Genomic DNA, 6265 nt, shown 5'->3' on the forward strand with positions numbered 1-6265 from the left:
ACCACACGGGCTTGTTGCCCCTTCCATATGGGCGTGTGCCCCTATGTCAGGTGTCATTTTTCTAAAATTGACTAAAGATCTCGAGGTGTTTCAAATGATTTCCGATGGGTATTTTGGATCTCGTAGGCCCATATTAAGGATGTATTGATAAGCTTGAGAAAGTTTTAAATTTTTCAAGTCTTGGAGACTCAGAATTGGTGGTAAGCACGAGTTTAAGTTAGGTAACGCCTTGTACTCTGTCCCGACATGAATATGGACGGGTATGGTGTAAGAGTATGCCCAAAGATCAATCACGAGATGGTTGTAATAACATGCTTGATTTATCATTTTTATTGATATAAGGCATTGCCATTATTATTTCAGTTTCTTTTCTGTGTACATAAATAAACTGTTTTATAATAATCTCCTGAGAATAATATGATTATTCTTAAAAGATCCTTAGTCAAGTGTTATTCTTGGCTAGGACAACAATAATGCATTAAGACTAACATGTAGTTGATTGATGATAAAGAGTTGTCATTGATATGGAGTGTCAAAATTAATTCATGAATATGTGTGTCAGAGAACAACATATTGGACTAACCTGCTATGAGTATGTTTCTTGGATTATTATGTAATTGTCACAACATTACTCATAGTGATTAATATGTATATGATCCTCATACTTGAGATCATCATTATCCCAACATCGTGAGTTGTATATTTTGATATAGTCAAACGAACATAGTAACTGGTTGTTCTATAAAAACTGATGTTGGATATACTGCAATCTATATAGAGGGATATGGTTGATCAATATAGGATAAGTCCCTCCTACATAATGGGAGTAATATCTTAGGCCACTTGATTGAGTGGGACTAGAAATGCATGGCCATGCTCAAATAAGTTGATATGAGATGTCATATTTTTTTTGTGTATCATAGTTCACTTAAGGTATCAAGAAACATGGGATGGACTATGCAAGTGTGACTATTCCATGACTTGTGTCCATTCCAAAGATATAGGACTTAAGGATTAATGCATAAAAGGTTAATCACAAAAGGTTATGTCGAATCATGACTTCTCGTAACTTAGATAGCAATGATGCATTGCTAGATGCCAGTCATTGTTTGTAACATTAGAATCGTTCTAATATTACTGCTAACGTTACAAGAACCTATAGGGTCACACCCTATGGTTGAAATGAACGGAGTAAAACATAGTTGGTATTGTATTCTGATTGTCAGATGAATTAAATTAATTATAGAATTAATTTAATTGGGCAATCAAATTTTGAACATACTATACGTACAATGATGTTGTAAACATAATCATAACATAATTTCATTATTATATGAATTTGGTTCGTATATAAGTTTAAATAAATATAGTTTATCGAAATCTTTATTATAATTAATGTAATTATAATTTTCGGTTAAACATTATTATATTTATTTTAATGATGACTATTATGTTCAGATTAATTTTAATGAATTAATATTCATTAAAAAAAAGATATACCAATTAAAAGGGTGTTATATATGGCAAGGGTAAAAACCCTAAAGAAATAATATATAAATAAGCCCAAAACTATGCTAAAGGATCTAGCAGCCGTCAAGCATAAAAATCACTGAAATATTTTCTGAGATTTTTCTACCGTTCATTGTCAACTGGGTGGACTACGTAGAGGCCGACATCAGAAAGGTTGCGGCTTGGTTCGATAATGGTTCAAGATTCCCGTTGCCTAGGCGTTGCTGTCTACTCAGATTGAAGTTTCGGTAATTTCGAAACCTTTTATCACCCTGATACGTTCCTTACACATGGATCCATGGTTTGGATCACCAGAATATCTTTAATTATTTTATTTTTCCGCTGCACCTTGGAGGCACCGGCGTTCCAACTATGTATCAGAGCCACTTGTGTGATACAGACTCGGGTTTAAATACTTGGGTGATGCAATTGTATGAGATGAATTTTTTAATTTTATTATGTTTTTCTGTTTAAATCGTTTAAGCAGAATCTGATAACTGTTCCTTTCGATAAGTGATTAAATGTTAATCATGGTGTTATGGCCTTTTCGGTTTTATGTTATTGTTGTAAACCTTAATAAATCTGTTATGATGTAGCGGTGATTTTACAATTTCCAGCAAGAGTTTACTGGCCAGTGGAACAAAGGGTTGTTCCGATATGAAACCTCAAGGATTAAAATCCTAAAAACACGATTCTATTGATAAAAGGTATCAAATCGTGAGGTTTCATTCGACTAGGGTATGCGGTTCGTACCGCGGGGCTCTGCCTCGCTCCCTTCGACCACCTCAGATCCCCATCATCTTCCAGTATGTTTTGTAATAAATAAAACTTAATGGGCCATAAAAAGGTTGAAAGGATATTTTAATATTTCATTTGACAAAAACGTTAAAAGATATATGCTATTTTTGAAATGCACGGTGTTTGAAAAGCATAGTTATAGCCCAATGACCCATTTGATAAAAGGTTGTAATTTTATAAATACGGCCTGCGTGTCGTGCCTTACTACTATTCTTTTGTATTTCTCTTCTCATCTTACTCCCTTGTATGTAAAACGAGTTTCTGAATTTTGTAATTTGTAAAATTTGCTATGGACTACACGAGAAGGAAGATGGGCCGACTAGTGTGGATTGACAGCTTGTGAAATGGCTTACACCTTTAGGTTCCCTTTTGGTTCTCCCATTGGCTTGGGTTCAACCACCATAGTTTATGGGCTATAATTATTGCATTTATTTATTGCTTTACTTATTCATGTATGAGATGCTATGGATGTCTAAAGCATGCAAATTTGGTAATAATAAACCCCATTAATTGATGAGATCAATTAAAAGATTAAATGGACTAAAGTAGACCATAATTGGTGAGATGTAACACTCTAATAAAATATTAAGTCAACATGGCCTTCCAATTTATGCCCTTGTTAAGGCCACGATCAATACTATGTAGGCTTTGCCAAAGCGAAGTACTAGTATTTATCTTGGTTAACGCGAATAATAAATAAGTGATATTCGCCGGTTAAAAATTGGTTAATGACTTAACTGGGTTACTCTAATAGGATTAGAAACCTAGAGGCAAGTAATTTGGATAAATCATAAGATGATTAGAACAAGAGTTGTTCACCAATTTGTATGAGTTACATATGATGTAATTAGCAAGTGTTGCTTACCTAAATAACCATAATCTTGAGAGTAAAGCCAAAGCTGACTTAAGAGGAGGTGAAATATGGATGCTTGAATCACTAGAAATACTTTCAAGAAAGTCTTTCCGAAATTAATATATGAGGGTTATTAATTTTGAAATAGAATAGTGGAAAACATCATATAATAAAGTCTTTTTAATGATTGATATAAACTTGGTAAATTTAATCACACGCATATTTTATTGTTGTAGATATATTATGGTTGCAAACACTAATACACCCTTATTACAATCGGTCTTTGAGAAGGACAAATTGAATGGTTTGAACTTTCTTGACTGGTTCCATAACTTGAGGATTGTCCTCAAACAAGAACGGAAATTATATGTCATTGAAAAATCACTTCCTAATGAATCACCTACTAATGCCTCGAGGTCTAGTAAAGATGCTTACAAGAAGCATCTCGATGATATGGTAGACGTTGGATGTCTTATGCTTGCCACTATGAATCCTGAGCTTCAAAAGCAACATGAGGATATGGTTGCTTATGATATGATCGAGCACTTGAAAGAACTATATCAAGGGCAAGCAAGGCAAGAGAGGTTCGATATCTTTAAGGCCCTATTCCAATGTAAGCTGGCTGAAGGAAGCCCAATAGGACCTCATGTTCTTAAGATGATTGGTTATATTGAAAGCCTATCTAAGCTTGGGTTTCCATTGGGCCAAGAGTTGGCCACTGATGTTATTCTACAATCGTTGCTGAATAGCTATAGCCAGTTTGTCCTCAATTTCAATATGAATGAAATTGACAAGACTCTGCCACAATTACTTAGCATGTTAGGGACTGCTGAAGGCAACATGAAAAAGGTTTGACCCAAGCCCATACTGATGGCCCGTAACAATAAGGGCAAGGGAAAGGCCAAAGTCCCGACAAAGTCTAAGGGCAAAGGTAGGCCCAATCTTGGAAAATGAAAGGCTGCACTGAAACCAAAAGGTGGGGTGTCTAAGGAAGGAAACTATTTTCATTGTGGTGTGACTGGACATTGGAAGCGGAACTGCCCTGTCTATCTTGAGGAAATCAAGAAGGCCAAAGCAAGCAGAACGTCTGCTTCAGGTATTTATGTTATTGATATTAATTTATCAACTACTACTTCTTGGGTATTAGATACTGGTTGTGGTTCTCATATTTGTACTTCTGTACAGGGACTACAAAGGAGTAGGACTTTGGCTAGAGGAGATGTGGACCTGGGAGTTGGAAATGGAGCAAGAGTTGCTGCATTAGCTGTGGGAACATATACTTTATCTTTGCCTAGTGGACTTGGTTTAATTTTAGAGGATTGTTATTTTGTGCCCAGTTTGACTAAAAACATTATTTCAATTTCTTGTTTAGACAAAATTGGTTTTGAGATAATAATTAAGAATAATTGTTGTTCATTTTATCTCAATAATGTTTTCTATGGTTCGGCACAACTGATTAATGGCCTCTATATTTTAGATCAAATGAATCCCATTTACAACATAAATACTAAAAGATCTAAAATAAATGACTCAAATCAAACTTATCTTCGGCATTGTCGTTTGGGCCACATAAGTGAGAAACGCATATCCAAACTCCATATAGATGGTCTCTTGGATTCATTTGTTTTCGAACAATTTGAAGTATGTGAATCTTACTTATTAGGAAAAATGACTAAATCTCCTCTTACTGGTAAAAGTGAACGAGCTAGTGATTTATTTAGCTTAATACATTTAGATGTATGTGGACCAATAAATACACAAGCCAGAGGTGGATTTCACTACTTCATTACCTTCACTGATGATTTCAGTAGATATGGGTATGTTTATCTCATGCGCCATAAGTCTGAGGCCCTTGAAAAGTTCAAGGAATTCAAAAATGAAGTACAAAATCAACTAGGAAAAACTATTAAGACACTTCGATCTGATCGAGGTGGAGAGTATTTGAGCCTAGAGTTTGATGATCTTTTGAACGAATATGGGATTGTCTCACAACTTACTCCTCCTGGTACTCCTCAATGGAATGGAGTTTCTGAGTGAAGAAATTGAACTCTATTAGACATGGTTCGATCCATGATAAGTCATGCTGATCTACCGACTTCCTTTTGGGGACATGCACTTGAAACAACTATTTTTACACTAAATCGTGTTCCATCTAAATCGGTTCAAAAGACGCCATATGAGATGTGGACTGGGAAACGTCCCAATATGTCTTTTATGAAAATTTGGGGTTACGAAGCTTATGTTAAACGTCAGATGTCTACTAAGCTTGAACCCAAATCTGAAAGGTGTATCTTTGTGGGGTATCCGAAAGAAACCAAAGCATATTATTTCTTTAATCCCACTGAGAACAAAGTGTATGTTGCTTGAACTAGTGTCTTCCTAGAGAGAGAATCTGTTTCTAGAAAAGGAAGTGGGAGAAAGATTGAACTTGAAGAAATTCGAGAATCACAAGATGCCACTGAACCAGAGATAGAACAGCAGCAAATTCCATAAGAAATTGAGGAACAAGTAACTGCTGTAGAAACACAACCACCGCATAGATCTTTAAGAGAACGCCATGCACTTGAGAGATATGGATTTCTCATTACAACACATGGTGACATTCTTCTTATAGATCAAGGTGAGCCTAGGACTTATCAAGAAGCGGTGGCGAGCCCAGACTCTGAGAAATGGCTCGAGCCCATGAGATCTGAGATGAATTCCATGTATGAAAACCAAGTATGGACTTTGGTTGACCCACCCGAAGGGGTTAAACCTATAGGGTGCAAGTGCGTTTTCAAAAAGAAAATGGACATGGATGGTAATGTAGAAACATACAATGGGCGATTAGTCACTAAAGGTTTTCGTCAAATTCATGGTGTTGATGTAAGAGTATGCCCAAAGATCAATCACGAGATGGTTGTAATAACATACTTGGTTTATCATTTTTATTAATATAAGGCATTGCCATTATTATTTCAGTTTCTTTTCTATGTGCATAAATAAACTGTTTTATAATAATGTCCTGAGAATAATATGATTATTCTTAAAAGATCCTTAGTCAAGTATTATTGTTGGCTAGGACAATAAAAATGCATTAAGACTAACATGTAGTTGATTGATGAT

Source organism: Gossypium hirsutum, chromosome A03 (assembly GCF_007990345.1).
Source record: "Gossypium hirsutum isolate 1008001.06 chromosome A03, Gossypium_hirsutum_v2.1, whole genome shotgun sequence".
NCBI lineage: Eukaryota > Viridiplantae > Streptophyta > Magnoliopsida > Malvales > Malvaceae > Gossypium > Gossypium hirsutum.